At 36.4% G+C, this 17,842-nt stretch overlaps 1 long non-coding RNA gene across 1 annotated transcript in view; it reads right to left on the bottom strand.

Annotated features, from left to right (window-relative positions):
* The window catches only part of LOC141954184 (uncharacterized), a 69,782-nt gene extending 52,514 nt beyond the window's left edge, over positions 1-17,268 (bottom strand). Inside the window, exon 1 of the long non-coding RNA XR_012632121.1 lies at positions 17,168-17,268. This is a non-coding gene — a long non-coding RNA (uncharacterized LOC141954184). The remainder of the gene's footprint in view (positions 1-17,167) is intronic.
* Between the last annotated feature and the right edge of the window lie 574 nt (positions 17,269-17,842).

Genomic DNA, 17,842 nt, shown 5'->3' with positions numbered 1-17,842 from the left:
CGCTTAACTTGGTGTCATCTACGAACTTACTGATGATACACTCTATGTCCTTATCAAGATCATCAATAAAGATGTTAAACAGAAATGGTCCCAACACTGAGCCCTGAGGAACACCACTTGTGACCGGCCACCAACTGGATTTAACCCCATTGACAACCACTCTCTGGGACCGTCCATTCAGCCAGTGCTTGATCCAGCAGACCGTTCGCTCATCCAGGCCATGGGCAGCCAGTTTTTCTATGAGCATTCTATGGGGAACTGTGTCAAATGCTTTTCGAAAATCCAGGTAGACAATATCCACAGCTTTTCCCTCATGCAATAGTCAGGTCATCTTGTCATAGAAGGAGATCAGGTTTGTCAGGCAGGACCTGCCTTTCATAAACCAATGCTGACTAGGCCTGATTCCCTGGTTGTCCATTATATGACTTTTAATGGCACTCAAGATGACCTGCTCCATGACCTTCCCTGATACCAAGGTCAGACTGACAGGTCTATAGTTTCCTGGATCATCCTTTCTGACTCTCTTGTAGATGGGTGTCACATTTGCCACCCTCCAGTCCAATGGGAGCTCCCCAGTTAGCCATGACTTCAGGTAAATCATGGAAAGCGGCTTGGTGAGCACATCTGCCAACTCTTTCAGCACCCTTGGGTATAACCCATCTGGTCCCACAGACTTCTGTGCATCCAAGTGTTGTAGCAGGTCTCTGACCACTTCCTCTTTAACTGTGCTGACCTCATTCTGCTTCCCCTCCCCATCTCCCAGCTCATGAGACTGGGTGTTCGGGGAACAGACAGTTCCACTGCTAAAGACTGAGGCAAAGTAGGCGTTGAGCACCTCAGCCTTTTCTTCATTCTTTGTTACTATGTTTCCCTCTGCATCCAATAAAGGAGGGAGATTTTCCCTAATCCTCCTTTTGTTGTTAATTAATTTATAGAAACATTTTTTATTATCTTTAACAGCTGTAGCCAGGTTGAGCGCTAGCTGCACTTTGGCTCTCCTAATGTTCTCCCTGCATAACTTCACTACATCTTTATAGTCTTCATGAGAGACCTGCCCCCTCTTCCAAAGGTCATAGATTCTCCTTTTGTTCTTGAGATCCAGTCAAAAGTCCCTGTTTAGCCAGGCCAGTCTCCTTCCCTGCCTGCTTGTTTTTCGGCACGTGGGAACAGCCTCGTCCTGTGTCTTTAAGACTTCTTTCTCTCTTGAAGTATATCCAGCCTTCCTGGACTCCCATATCCTTCTGGGCAGCCTCCCAAGGGATTTTGTTAATCAGTCTTTTGAACAGGTCAAAGTTAGCCCTCCGAAAGTCTAAGGTGGCAGTTTTACTAACCCTCTCTTTGTTTCTCCAAGGATCAAAAATTCAATCATCTCATGATCACTGCACCCTAGATGGCCTCCAACCTTTACTTCCCCCACAAGCAATTCCCTGTTCACAAGAAGCAAGTCCAGGAGGGCACCTTCCCTTGGTTCACTCACCAGCTGTATGAGGAAGTTATCCTCCACACATTCCAGGAACCTCCTGGACTGTTGCCTCTCTGCTGTGTTGTGATCCCAGCAGATACCCGGGAGGTTAAAGTCCCCCACAAGAACAATGGCAAGTGACCACGAGATTTCTCCCAACTGTTTATAGAAAGCTTCATCCACCTCGCTGCTTTGGTTGGGAGGTCTATAGCAGACTCCCACAGCAAGATCCACTTTATTGGCCCTTAACCTAATCCAAACACCCTCAACCCCATCATCACTATACTTGATTTCTGAGCTCTCATAGCATTCTCTAACATACAGGGCCACTCCACCACCTCTCCTTCCCTGTCTATCCCTCCTGAAGTGCTTGTAGCCATCGACAGAGGCACTCCAGTCGTGTGAGGCATCCCACCACGTTTTTGTGATAGCTACTATGTCATAGTTCTCATGTTGCATCATGGCTTCAAGCTCTTTAACACTTTTTGAGTTTGATTTCATTAAGTTTGATCTCCTTTACTATTTTATACTAATCTATGAAACCTATGCAGACAGGTGTCCCCTTATTAAGTTTCACAATAGGCCTTTGTTCCCTGCACAGAAAACTTTTCTTACTAAGGATGGTATTTCTGTTCCAGTGAGCTTAACTTTAGACATTCATTTCTGCAGAGATTGCTGTCTATTTGTCCACAAGGAACTAAGCCACAAATGCTCACTCAATTACCTTCTTCTATTTGGATCATTTCTCTTAAGGGGCTTCTGATCTCTCCTTCCATAAGACCCATCTTTGATGGTTTCCCACATTCATGGTATGTTTGGTTGGTTTGTTTGCTCCTGGATCTTCCTCTTTCCTTTTATTTTTTCAGCTTTCTGAAAGAAGTATTGACTTCCACAGGACAAGGGAAAATATACATTTTTTTTTCTTAAAATTATTCAAATCAAGTTCCTTGTTAACTTCACAGAGGTACTTCATTCTAGAAGACTTTGTGTTAGAAACAATTATAGAAGCAACATTACATTTTGCTATGCAGTTTGGTTTGTTTTGGGATTACCAATATGTCTATATCAAATAGTTTTTTCAAATGAAGACCAGATTTATGCAAGACAAAGAACAGAATATGAGAAATTAGAAAACTGGTTGATGAGAAATTATCCAGGTGATTCTCAAAATGAGAGAAAGTAAATAAGGAGATGCAGGGGGAATGTATAAGTGAAGGAAAGAAATGTTAAAAACAAAACCAAAAACAAACCAAAAACAAAGAAAGAAAGAGTATACCAGCATTAAGGACGAAAGCTGTTCATATGTTCTGGGTACTCTTGGTATAACCAAAAAAAAAAGCCCCATAAAGGAGATGTTATATAATTTGGTGTAATTTATAAACTGAAACAGGCTACTTTAAAAGATCAGATTATACTGCAGGGATTTCCTGCCATTCCATTTCCAATCTCTTTCTAAAATATGTTCTTATTCCACTTTTAAAGGCCAGCAAAAAAGGACCAATTTAGTGTTACCTTTAGCATTTGATATTTTGTTGCCACATGATTTTTACATACATACTAAAGTGATCTAAGAGTATTAAGTCCTGCATTTTACTTATCTCCCAAATTGTCCAGACAAATATTCCCACCACAAGGAAAAATAAACTAGACATACTAGATTGTTTCACTAAGTCAAATCCAGAGAAATTAGGCTTTCTCTGTCCAACTCTGGAAACCTTTATCCAGTAGAGGTTATAACTTCCATTATGACAAAAGATTATTTTTGAAGTCCCACAGAAAATAGCTCATACATCATACTATGGGAAAAATTTTACAACTACAATCTGTCGACAAAGCCTGAGAGCAGCTAAGGGACACTTCTATTTTCACTATTGCTTTCAGAACAGTAGAAAGAAGTTTTTGGGTAGGTACAATATATAACATTTCAATATACTTCATATTTAATCTAAGGTTATCAAATTAAAATCTTAGTTTTTTAACATCAGTCCTGCTGTGCATTATCATTTCTTTCAGCAGATGAGATCCTTGAAGGGAAGCTTACTTCCTTACATAGGCCAAATAACTACCTGTTGTCTGTTTTGAATGGCATGTCAGATCATGATCTTTGTTTATTCATTATTCCTCAGATTTTACAATTGTGATTAATTTTTAATCTACCATTGTCTGAACAAGACTAAAGACCAATACTTTTTCTACTTCTTAAGTGACAGAAATGTCTGAGTGCTTCAGACTAGTGCATTTATTGAGTCCATTTGTTTTCTACCATCCTGTAAGAAATACCTTTCTTTTTCACACAGCTGGGCATTTCAGGAACTACTGTATCAATAAATAAATAGTCACACTTCCCGCCCCCACCCCCAACCAGTCCCTCTGGGTTTGAAGAGTTGCACATAACCTCCCTGTAATAACTGAATTTCAAAACATTGCTATTATAAACCCTGTTTGCTTTTTCTCCTTAGGACACTGACACATGCAATTTCCCTTTCTTGATTGTAGTCATTGTGTTGGGGTGAGAGCCAGAGCACAAGCAAGAGACTGCCCAATAAAATATCATCCTTCCTCTATCATTCTCACTGTCAAGAATATCTGGGATGAGTGCCTTGGCTTTGTCTTGCAGAATAAATAACAACTTGATTCTTTTTTTAAGGGTATATTTTCAATTACTTTTCCCAGGTATTATTAGAGAGAGATTTCCAACTCTTCTCAGCAAGGCAGAGCCAGAAGAAAGAGAAAACCCCTAGAATTATGAACATGAAACTGTATGTTATTGAGCAAACAAACACAAGGCATTGCAGTTATTGCATGAGAGTCAGAGAGAGAATGAAGCATTGAGTGGGATAATTTGTGGAAATGCCAAGTAGTAACTCTCTACATTCATGACCTTATCCAAATTTTAGCCCTGGCAGCCACTTCTGTGAATGATTCAAACCCCAGCTCAGATTCATCAAGTTTTAAATCAGTGTATCAGTGGGAATATAATCAGCACCCCTTCTTCTGTCACCAGTATTTTCAGGCTCCTTGCTTAATTATCCTGATTGATGTACAGTATTAAAACTATTTTTGTGTCAAGATCAAGGTTTAATAACTGTAATTTGACCATTCTTTGAATACCACCAAATAAGATGCCTTTTTTTCCAAGGCCGATTTGCTGTCTTACTATCCTACTGTATCATGTCCAATTACTCACACAGAGACAGCTCTACATGACTGCAGCTAGGATTAAAACATATTAAACAACATCTAACCATTTGTGCTATTACTTTCCAATTTGCCAGGTGCAACATAAAAATGCATGCATATTGAGAAGTGTAAGAAGTGATGGCCAAACTATGAATCCACAGCCTTGTTTGATGTTTTCTCAGACATTTGTGTTAAACAGGACCCTACTGCTAGTTTTCATAAAGGACATTGGGATGACAGATGTCTTTTTTCTGAAGTGAATTTCCATTATCTTTTGGTTTTTGTGCCTTTGGCATCAGTTTAGTGCATGACAAACAGTAAAATGGAAAACAAACTTGGTCAAGAAAAGAACACAAGAAAATGAGAGAATGAAAATGTGGAAGAATGTAGAAAGGGAATAAATGGGAAGATAAGCATACAATTCAAAGAAAAATAATTCAATGAAATATCAGAAATTAAAATAAAGGAAAAAGAAATTTTGAGGACTGTGAAGAGCATTTATTGAGGAAACAGTAAATAAATTTGGCTCACCCTGAGTGAATTTCCCAGCATGGTGAGATATCTTCACTGGATTCTACAGGAATTTCAGGCACAAAGGGATATCACAGGCATGTTATCACAGCCAGAAGCTTTTCTTTATCTAGACTTTGGGTGTCATGTGTCTATTGGCAGAGACAAATTAATTTTTTCTAATAATCTTTTCTTTTTGTTGGTACTGGTTTGCAGAGGTTCTTTGCATGCCACGCCCTTTGCTGAGGACACTCATTCATTTTCAATAAAATTAATGAAAAGCCCATGTCTTGAAAGAAAAATATGAAAGTACTATAAAATATACAGATATGTGTTTTCATGTCTGTATGTACAGGTATCTGTACTCAAGGATAGCAAATGTAACTGTTGCCCTCATTCCTATTTTCATTAGCTGCCTGTTTGTATGTCACTTTCTTCTTGCAAATGTTTTCTTCTCTTCCTTGTCTTCTTCCAACTTCTGGTCATTCTGCCTCTTTAAAATACCTCTGACAGGTACCTTTACCTCTTTGGAAAATATTCCAAACACTTTTGAGTAATATTTTTGCACCAAACAAATAGTCTCAAAGTCACAGTGTGGTATCAACATGGGCACACTGCAGCCTGTCTCCTTTCAGCCTGGAATTTTGTATTCCAGAACTTTTGACTTCCACAGCCTCATACTTACTTAACTTGTTAATTCTTACCTCATAATTAGGTTCCACTCATCAGGAAAGACGCTTTTTGGAGATGTAACTTGTGAGGACTTCATGAGTCACTAAGATTGGAAAACAGACTGTAGAGAAAGAAGATTTTTAGTCTATGTTGTGAAGAGTTCTCCATGTATGTGAACACTACCCTCCAGGAAAAAAAAGAAAGAAAAAAGGAATGAGATACAAGCATGGAGACTCAGTGGAATTGTGACCAGATAATGAGGTGGCTGGTCTGCACAAGAATGGGCTGAAACTACATTTACATTTCCCTAAGGATATAAGAATACACATTTATTAGAGAGGGTAAGCTGTCTGTTCTGTCTGCAATGAGCAATTTATGCACCTGTAACTAATAGAGAAGTATGAAACACTCCATACATTTGCATTGGTAAGGTAAAATTCTGTCATCTCAGTTGAACAACTTTTACTCTTTCAGTGTGGTAAACAATGGAGTTTCTTGGCCTGTTAAGAAAAGGACATGTCTTACGTCAGATTCTGTCTCTCAATTAGAATCTTACTCAGAGAAAAACCTTTCAGCAGAAGGTACTACAACAAAAAAAAAAAAAAAAAAAAAAAGCCTAAATGCCTATAGCGTTTCATTCTTTTCCAAGAAATTAATATCTTGGTGAGCAATGTCACTAAACTTGAATTTTGATTGGCATTAGACACAACATTGCAGACATAAGACTATGTATTGAATGCAAATTTTGTTTGGATGGCATTGAAGTAAACTCATAACATGCTGTTATTTTGTGATTTATCAAAAGTTACGCACAAAATAATTTACTCCATTAATTCAATATTTATCACAATAAGGTAATTATGAACTTTAATAGGCATCATTTATTCATGGAAACAGATTTACACAGAATTTTATTTCCTTTGATGGAGACTACTCAGGTATTTATTTTTATTATTATTCATATTGTTCCCTTGGAGGTAAATTGTGCTCTGCATTGTAATTTAATACTACATCTGTGATAATCACATTGAGAGGATCTACATTTCAGGCTGAGATAGATTATTACAGGAAAAGCAATGAACCACTTCCTGTAACAATTCCTTTTTATATACAACTCTTAAATTTTTCAAGAAAAGTATTGACCTTAAAATTGAGTTATCATCAGTATTTACCTAGTGCTTTTTATTCTTAAACTGTTTTAAACATCAAACAAGTTATATATGGATATATATGGACAAATTATCTGTGGCAGAATATGTTTAAGTTGCTCAACATGACCTTCAGTGGAACAACCAAAAAAAAAAGAATTTCAGAGGTGACATTTGCCAGTATTACTTCCTAAAACTGATTTATTCAGATAAGAATACCTAATTTTAAATCAGATCTTGAACTTAACCAAATAATAATAATATATTTATTTTCTTCATCATGAAAGGAAATATCCTTGACTAAGGTAATCGTATTGGGAAAATCAGTTTAACTTCTAAACAGAATACCATGAAGTCTCTGACTGCATCTTGGCTATTTTAAGAGAAGGAAGAGAAAAAAGGATAATTTCTAGTAAAGGGAACAACAACAACAAAAGAAAATAATCCAATTTTCTAGAAAGGCTGATTTGAAAAGGGTTGCTCTTCATTGTTCATGATTATAATTTAGTAAACTGGTGATTTCTGAGACTAACACAAAGAATACTTCATGGCATAAATGCCATCGTGATGTATTCTTGACTATATGCATCTAGTTCCTGACCACCTGTGAGGGAAGATCTGTGTGAATTAGTGAGCAGCATGGAGTTGCCTAATACTGTCCAGGAAGCCTGAGGCAAGTGTGGGGTGTGTTTATTCAGCCATGTTACTTATGAAGCACTTAGTCCACAAGTTTTCTTCAGGAAACAAGAAGGCAACACAACACCCCGTGTTGTGTCTCCTGTGCATGTTCAGTGTTTAGGTCTAAAACCCTGAGATAAAGACCACTGCAAACAGATACCTTGACAATAATAGATTATTTGAGCACCCGGAAGAAATCGTTTGCTCACACTTTGCAGAAGCTGGTGATGTTACTCTCCTGAAATCAATCTGTGTTCTGTAAATAAATTGTTAATAAACACGCCTGCTTATTGGCATCAACCAGAGAAACAGATAAAATCCCCAGCCAATTACTCTGCTGTTCTAGGAATTGGGTAGTTGGCTGATTTGCAATCAGATACACAGGCTGTCTGTCCTTCGGGGGTTCTTTGTGGGAATGCTTTCTGAACTGCATACATATCACCCTATCAGAAGAAAAAGGAAATAAAATAAAAGCACCTCAGCAAGCCGCAAGGATCTAGCTTGCAGAGTGTCAAAGGGAAAGGCTCAAGGTGCCAAACTTTCATGCTCACTTTCCTGAGAGACAAAGAATTTGCTGCTACTAAACCAGGTCTGTCAGAAAAGGACAGCTCATGAAAGTGGAATGAGAGAACAAGTCTCTGATGGCTTTCCCCAACCAGTTGAAACGAAGTGTTTGATTTCATCATTTACATTGACAGCAGTTTACACGACACTTTGTAGATGGGATTTCCTGCTGAACCATTTCTATGCAAGGTTAGCAGATTAGCAGGAGAAAGCTTTTATTCCTGCAACTGCTTTGCTTATGAAGAGACAAATATGTGCTGAAATTATGTTGCAAAAACTGGAGCTCAGCTTGCTGGGTGTCTTTATAGACAGTTTTATAAGAAAGTCAAACTTTCTACCTAAAGAATTTTTCCCAGATCTACAAGTTCCCATGGAAGTCTTGTAAAAAATACATTTTATTTTGCTACCATACTGAGAAAATGATTCACTATGAATCATTTATTAAATGAGTTTATCCTCCTTTTCTGTCTGCAGAATGTCTACAAACGTATCACAAAATTCTTGCATATATTTGTTATTCTAAATTACTCGACAGGTCTTTTGTGTGTGTGAATTTGTTTACTCTGTAGGTTGCAATGCAGATTGTGAGATTATAATTTACCTATCAATTTGTGACTGGTTATCTAAATCAGGCAGCTTTCTTTTGTTTCCCTGGTTGTCAAAGTGTTCTAGTCTATGCAGGACAAGTCTCTTGGTATGGACACTGCTCCATCTGAATTTAAGTGTGCAACTTCTTGCACACATGATCAGTCCTCCAGAATAGAAGCAGAAATCTGCTGTGAAAGCATATGGTCAGAAGTTTAATATGGTGGGGTTTTTTTTCTTTAATTAAATTTTTCTAAAAGCAGATTACATCTTAATTTGCTACAGGTAAGAGGATCAGAAGCCTTTTTACATAAAAATCTGAATACTATTATTTTTTCATTATGTGCTTAGAGTCTCTGTTGTTATAAAACTCTGTAAAATTCCCTATGCAAATAATCTGGTAGCTAGTGAATTCCAAGTACTGGATGTGCATGCTTGAGGGAAAAAAATAAAGGTAAGTGATTTCCACCTTGATGTTAAGCTTCTTCTGAGCATAGTTCAATAAAATGCTAAGGGAAGTTGATTCATATCATGTCTTAGATCAATGGAAACAGATGGAATCCCCAGTGTCTGCTGAGTCCCTTTTCTTTCTAGCATCGTTACTTAGATATTAGTCACAGAAATAAAATATTTTTCATTAATCTAAAGCAAATAACAGTATTTATAGTAAATTGAAATTCTGGATTCATCATTTTAAATATTACTTTAAAAGAGTATTTTATATATAATAAACCTGCATTATCTTGCTGTGTGTGTCTGAAGCACTTGGCATAATTGTGATCCCAAATTCCTCCTTGAAACCTCTGTAGAACTGTTCATGGAGACTGTTAAGAGTCTTATCCAAAAGCCAGTGAAACTGAAAGTTTAAGAACTGAATCCCATTCTTGGTCTTTTCATACTGATATGCCACTATTGATTTTAGCGGATGAAAATCAAATGAGAACTTCATTTATTTTGTCAGTGCAAGCTTTAACTTGACACACATGTGCAAAAGAATGTTCTTATTTACCCCAGGGAGGTAAAAGACTTTGTGGTAAGAGGAAGCAAAGAAAAAAATCCTTTATCACTGTGAGATATTTATCCATTGTCCTCAGAGACACTAAACTGACCATCACAAGCTGAGCATTCATATATTAAAACTAACAAAATGTTCATTTTAAAAGCTAACCTGAAACAAAGGGAAAACACCTCCGTTGAAATACTGAATGGATTAGCTGTGGACATGAAAAGAGTGGGAGCAATGCATTGTTTTCTAGCCAGGGATTTAAAATTTAAGTGCACACTTAGGCTGTGGTGGTTTCCAGGTCTCATTTGCACCTTCACTTCAGGAGAAGGAGGGCTGTCAGGAAAACAGGCCTAGGAGTATTATCCACAGTAATAATAAGCATAGGTTGCCCCAAGGAGAAAGAAAAGGAAATTAGGAATATAGCATACGTTAGAGCTCGTATATACTGCTGACTGAGAATTAGGCACTGACAGGCTGCAACTCCAGGGGAGCTGTCAGTAGCTCCACTAAGATTTTCTAGCAGGTGTCATTGTAAAATAGTAGCATCAAATAAACTGGAGACAGGTTAGAGGAAAAACTGCAAAAGCTGCAAAATGGAGGAGATATATTCGTGTGTGCATGTGTGTCTGTGTGTATGTAATATCTTTGTTGTCTGTGCTATCTGATTTAATAACTAACCTTTCTTTCTATGCAACGTCTTCTTCCCATCAGGAAGTAACTTGAGGCACAATTCCAAGATCTGTGGGTTTTTTAATCCATGATGGAAGATGCAGAATTAAACCACAACAACTGCTGGTTCACAGACACCTTCTTTGGTACATAGAAACATCTTAATGACACAGAGTGGCCTAGGGGAGCACAGTGAGCATTTGGGTGTGTAAATGCATAGCTGGGCACACGCACCAGCATGTTCTTTCAACCCAGCCTTGATATATCACTACTGCTGAGTCTAAACTAAAGGCAAACCAGTGTGGTACTGTTTCAGTAGCGACCGTGTATATGGCTTCAAGGGACAGGTTTGTTCTATTTTTAGGCTCTATTCCTCATTTTCTAATTTTCTCTCATTGCAATATAATTTTATTGTGTAGGTTTTACACTTCTCATTCCTCCATTACCTTGCCCTTTAGACACTATTTCGATTTGTGTTCTGCTTGACTGGATCCACAGTATCAGATGCCTTCTTGTCAGACAGTCAGTAGAGACTCCAGTTTTATTGCCCGTAACAAATAAAAGTTATCTTTCCACTTTAAAGCCTATCTGTGACTTCAAGAGTCTACAAGTTCAACAGCACACTGTTGGTGGAAGGCTATAATACCAATGAGCAGATGAGACAATTAGACTGTAACCATTTTTTTAAAGGATTTAAGGTCTCTTTACAGCCTCTGTGAGCCATTATTAGTATTTTATGACTTTACCTTGTGATGGAAGGACACATGAGACAAAAGAGAGTTTTTCAGAGGTTTTTTTGGTGGAAGATCTGATAGGAAAATCCACACAAACTTATGAAGTACCTGTGTTATGCCTGTGAAGCAGCTCCTTGCTTGGAAAATATTGTCTAACGAAAACAGTCCATTCTTGTCTGTTTTCTCAGTAGTAAACAATTTTATAATCCAGAAATCTGTGTTGCAATCGTTCCCTTAGAAATTGTACTCACAGGACTCCTTTCAGCTTTGCTGAGAAGTCACATGTATTTTTTTAAATTAAATTAATTAAAAGTCACTTTATTATCTTCATTTTGTGTCTTTTAAAGGAAAACAAATTATGTTCTCAATCCTGGGAAAAAGGGCGGAGTTCAAGAGAGAAGGAGAGATCGTGTGAGAGAAATAAATGCCAAAACCAAAAAAGAAATAGACTTTTTAAAGGACAGAAAATCGAGCAAACAGTTTTTATTACAGGCAGCTAAATCTTGACTGGAGCTCCCAGCATCTGGAGGACCCTAGTCAAAGGTTGCAGATAGGCAGGTCAGGGAGAAAGGTGTTTTGAGTCAGCACTGCATTGTGTTTCCACTGACATGTTTCAGTATCTACGGACAGCAAATTGTTCAGATAGCCAGCTGTTTATTGACACATTACAGAGAATTCACTTTCATTTTATGCCTCCTATAAGGATATTTCCAAATAAAGCAACAACATCCTGCGGGTTACATGGGGTTCTTTGGCTCATAGGCTGCTACAAGAAAATTGTACATTTGAGGACTCTGAGATGTTCAGAGACTTGAAGGCAGCTTCACAAGCTACAGTACCATTTAATGTTATTTTTCCCTTTAATTTATAGGCATCACAAACTCCAGAGTTCAAAGCTTGTTCAAGCTTTTCAGCTTGAAATGTTAAGAGCTTTACAAAGCAAACATGTTTTCATCCTCAAAGAATGACATTTGAAAAAAAGTATCTTAAAGGCTAATAGTACATTTAGATTTTTGCTTATATTTCTAGGCCAAATAGCATAGCATCTATTTTCGTAGCACAGTGACAGAGTGCCAGTGTTTTAATTTATTTATTTTTGGGTAAGAAAAATTGAAGATAATAATTTTACAGTAAAATATGCAATCATAGAATGACTGAAAATCTGATGTTGAGAAAAAAAACTATAATTGCCTATTATCTTACAATGAAAATTGCTATTTCCTGATACTTCTAATTACTACAAGTAAACCTATTCAGCTCTTTCGAATAGCTGTGTTAGGGCATTGTAGTGTAATATCTCAGTAATTAACATCATGCAAATTAGGAGACAGACAATTAGGATACTGCAAATAGTATGATGGGCCAAAAAATACTTTTTTTAGGGTGTGGCAGAAAAATTTGCCTGGTTTAGATTAGTCAATTGTTGTTCAGAGGTGGATGGTACCATCAAAAGGAAGAAAATGGATAAAAAGTCATCTTATACTATTGATTACTAAGAGTTAAAAAGTTACCAAGAAAGGAAAGTAAAACTAGATGAATTTAAAGGGATAAAGTAGCCTATTAACATCATTAATAGATTCAAAATATCCTTAAAGTTTAGAATGTTTTGATCAGAATCCTGTTTCCAGTACAAAAAGGAAGCATCACCTTGTGGGAATCATGATCCATTTAAAAGAGCTATTCTCATCTGCTAAAAGGAGAAACTGAGAGGAAAAAGGAAAGTTCTCTAAACTGATAAAATATCTGAGCTAAAATGAAAGGGTGATCTTAAGGGACCCTTGCCACTGTTCATTCTGTACCAGGTAAATGAGACCTGAGACAAACTCCAATGCATTTTCAACATCTCCTTAGGCAAACATACCTGCAGACACCTTCACCCTTTTAGAAACAACCTTGCTCAGCAAACTACATAACCAAATTTTGTCCTAAATTGGCACTCAGGGCAAGCTTTAGTAAGTCTACTGATTTCAGCACAAGTATAAGAGATGATAATCTTTTACTTGAGCCAAAAGACAGCAGCAAGATGCTACTTTGCAGACCCACTAATAATATATATCATTGACCAAAAAGTTGTCATAATTTCACATCAGCTGATGGCCTGTTTCTGATGCTTTTAGAAGAGTGGATTAGTGGAAAAGCAAATGAGTAAGTGTGCATTCCCAATAGGTATAATAATTCATGGAGTGCTTGGAGAAGATGAACAGCAGCGAGTGTTTATTTTGAGTGTTTTCATGAAAAAACAAAAAACCAAAAAACCAAACAAACAAACAAACAAAACCAGAAATAATGTTGCTAGCAATGGTATCTGACAACAGTAAATATTCTAACCCACTTGTCAAGGGCTGAAATGGCAAGGTAAGCTTGGGATGTGTTTTACTATGATATTTGTTTTCAAAAGAAACAGAACCAATGTTTGATGACAGGTGAACATTATTTAGATGATTTACTGAAAGAAAGAGCTCACAGGAAGAGACTGGAGAAACCTATTCCGTGGAGATCAGGGATGTCTGGTAAGAGAGACAGGAGATGGAATTTTTTTTAAAGAATCCATCCACAGTGAGGTTTATAGTATGCGGGGAAAGAGAGGAGTGATGTCATATAGACTATTTCTCTGCCTCATGGCAGGGTCAGCTACAGCTATGTTATTCCAGAGAGATGTTTGACTAAGATGTGTAATGGATATTTTGCATTACTCCTAGACCTTTCATCTCAGTAATTGGTTATTTTTGTCCTTTTTTTTTTTTTCTGCGACTGGAATCTTTCTTGTTGTGCTGTAAGACTATATGTTATTATCCTACACATAGTAGACCTTGAGAATAATTTATCCCCTCCATCTTTACATATCTGAGTACCTTTTTTATATAACCTTTCCAAATAAATAAACCCATTTCTTTCACCCTTTCCTCACAAGTCATTTTCTAGACTTCTAAAAATTATTTTCGTCCTGAATTGCAGCATGCTAAAAAGCTCGTACTGCTCTAGCACACGCCACTAAAAACAGAGGCGAAAAATTATTTCACAAATTTTACAAAGGACACTCATGTTTATGCACTCAGGGCTGACACTTCCACCACTGCATGTCATCACTAATTCCCGTCTAGTCTATGGTCTGCTGTAAAGCACAAGTCTTCCTCTGGAGACCTTCTGCATAGACCACCATTCAGCACTCTCTACTGTTGCAGCTCATTATTTTTGCTACTTGGTACTTCCTGAATAACAAACTTTTTAGTCAATTTTTACAAAATCTTAGGGTCGTGTAAAAACCTGTTCTTTTCCTCTGAATTTCTTGGTAGCCCACTCACCATGGTATCAATAGTAAACCTTGCAAGTACCATGTCTTTTACAAATTTTAATGAAAATAGTGGCAAGTTCCACTACCTTCTAAGTATGACTGGGACATGACATACTGTTGATCATACAATACTGATAACTAAATGGCTTTGAATTCTATGACTACACAGAACACACATCCATATTCTTTGAGTATAATTTTACAAGTGCCTTAAAAAGAAACCCAAGACAGAAACACATGCATGTTTACTCATACATTGATATGTATGAATATGATCCTGTGTTTTCTTTTTTCCAGCCTTCTGGAATGTCTTGATATAAAAGAAATAAAGTCCAATGGTTTTGAATTGTTATTCCTTAAGCATATAGGTTAATGTTAATGATGTTTTAACATTTATTGCTTTTCCCAGGGAAGAACGACTAGAACCAAATTGTTTTGCCATTGACTAAAAATGAGGACAGATTTCAGCTTTAAAAACAGAAGGCTGAATTTTCAATATTGGCTTTTAGATTTGATGAACGAAATTTTGTACTTTCAGACATATAGAGTTGGTACTTTGAAAATGTGACTTTTGAGATATTTTTGATATCTAATCAAGCTTGAAATTTGTAAGTGAAATGGCTGCAAGAAGGCAGAGAGTAAAGGAACTTCCATATTTTCTGAAATTCACATAAGCATGGACTTAACATGAAAATATGGTTTTGGTCTAAAAGCTAATATAGGAAAGTACATGTCTTTTTCTAGAAAGACATATTTGGAGTGGGGAAAATAATGGAAATCTCATACCACACAAAATTTATAGACAACTTCTTTTTTTTAATTCTGATTTAGAATGGAAATCAAAAACTCTGAAAAAAATTCCTCCATTCCTTTCCTTCCTATAAGTCCTCTTTTAATCAAATCAGTTTTAATTTATTTTTATATGTAGTATGAATAAAAGCAGATAAAATTTGTTCTACAAGAAGAAAAAATCAAATAGTCTTATTTTTTAAATTCTGTAAAAGGCAGAGTTGAAGTTCTTGGAATGTATTTCCTTCTTTTTCTTTAAAACTTGGTTATATTGACTTTGTTCTTTGAATGATTTTGAGGCATTTAAATTTCATTTTTCCTAAGGGAAACTAGCTTTTTCATAAAAGTTCTAATCATATCTTCTGAATAACCAACACAACAATATTCCAGCACTGAAAAGACAAGAGTATTTTAGAAAGTAAAAATGGGCTGAAGATCAAATCAAAGAATCTGCATTAGAATTTCAATTTAGTTTCTAAATTGTCAGAACTCAGATCAACCTTCTTTTACATGATGATATAAGAAATCAAAGCACACCTTCCAAACTCTTGTCTGGGAATTATATCATTACTATCCATGATACTTAGAGGAAATTTGATAAAGAAGCCATTTAAAAATAATTGTAAAAATGACAAAATCATTCTTCTGCATTCACAGAGCATGCTAGCAATGAAGAGAAAATTAATTTATATGAAAATCAGAGGAACTCCTACTTATATAAGCAAGAAATTAAAATTAAAGATCAGCTAAATCAGGATATAATCTTATTAAATGCTTATTTTTGGACCTTTTAAGTAACAGGAGAGGATAAGTGAAGAACTCATTTGAAGAAAAAACTATCAGTAACTTAAAGAAAAATGGACTGGATCAACTGCAGTCACCAAACAATCACAGCAGATTCTCTCCTGAAAATCAAAAGAAGGGGACAAAAAAGAAGAAACAATTTCTAAGTTAAAGTCTAGGGTAAACTAGACTTTAGGTGCACAAAGAGAGATGGAATTCGTCTTAACTGACACTGTATTTATATATTTGGCATTTGAAAAGTAAATGGTGCTGTATTCATTAAGTGGGATTAACTACCTGTCACAATTTTCAACAGCTTGATATTGTTCTGAGAGTCAGGGGGATTAGAAGTGCCTGTGACACCAAACTCCAAAATGTGTCCTCTTATGTTTCATTTCCACATTGTCATCAGATTATATCTCTGAATAGGATAGATTTTTGAATAAAAGACCTACTGTTTCCTTCTACCTTTAAAAAGCTATTGCAAAAAAACCTTTCAGTTTTGCAGTAATAAGAAGCAATCACCTCACTGCACACCCACGTACTGTAGTTACTCTATCTATAATGTTAAACTGGCAAGCTTTGACAATGGTCTACAAAAAAATGTATATTAAAAGCCATTGTTTACTTTTCTCATCACTTTTATTTTATCTGTATATTGGAATTCCAGAAAATAATATACTACAACCACAGGCTGAGATAGATCTTTCTGATATATACCTAAATTGGATTCAAAATTCACGACTGGAGCAGGTCAAATGATCTCTCTGGAGGATGCTGATATCTTCGAGGTTATTTCTCATTATTTCCTATGGGGTTGTCTTCAAGTGAGTACACATTCAGTTTTAACTTTAGTGTTCACATTTTAGCTTTTTACCAGTTCCAAAAAGGCAGGAAAGAAAGAATCATTCTTAATCAGAGTCACTTTGCCTGTTTTTTCCATAAGACACAAACAATTTTTTCCTAATCTTTTCTCTTTTGGCTGGAAATACAGCTTTGTACTTGTTAAGAAAACATTTCTTGACTGTAAGAAAATGCAATTTGTGTTGACAGATAAAGAATAAACTCCACTAGCTGCAACAGTCTGGAACTTACCAAATCTCAGTCTGGAGAGGGAGTCCAGAGAAAGCATTTCAATGTAATCATTCCATCCTGGAGATGAAAGCCTATATGCTGCATAAGAAATTACATCTGTGGTCTAAAAGCTGCCTTGGTTTTAATATTTTGGTCCGTTTCACTGGGATGAAAATAAATGAACAAATAAGGCACAATGGTTCATCCTCAAAATGTGTGATGCAGCAGTTCAGATCAGGATAGTGGTGGTGATCTGTCTCCGTAACGCAATATTTAGCTGAAGTCATCCAGGTCTTTTTTTAGTCAGTAATGCTCTTGAGAATACATTTCATCATGAGATTTTCATTATGGCTTTGGATAGACCAAAGTAATGAAACAAAAGACTTCTTCATAGCATAGCCTCGAATTATCTTCCTACGCTGCAGGAAGTTGAAAGACAAGTTATGCAGAACTTAGTGTATTGTGTCAGGGAGGTTATGTAAATATTTGCTTAATAGCTATGTGCCATGCAGGTTTTGTAAATATTTGTTTGGGTTTCAATGTGACTTGGTGTGGACCCTCTCAGCTGTAACAACTTGTTTTGAGAAAATATTTGTGTGAACTCTACAAACCAAATGCCTGTTGTGCAGCTCAACTTCACACTTTTTTCTTGGCCAGACCCATGAATAAGAAATATGGTGTTGCCTGGAACAAGGC

The sequence above is a fragment of the Strix uralensis genome, chromosome 1, assembly GCF_047716275.1.
Source record: "Strix uralensis isolate ZFMK-TIS-50842 chromosome 1, bStrUra1, whole genome shotgun sequence".
NCBI lineage: Eukaryota > Metazoa > Chordata > Aves > Strigiformes > Strigidae > Strix > Strix uralensis.
This window is presented reverse-complemented; position numbering and strand designations above follow the sequence as displayed.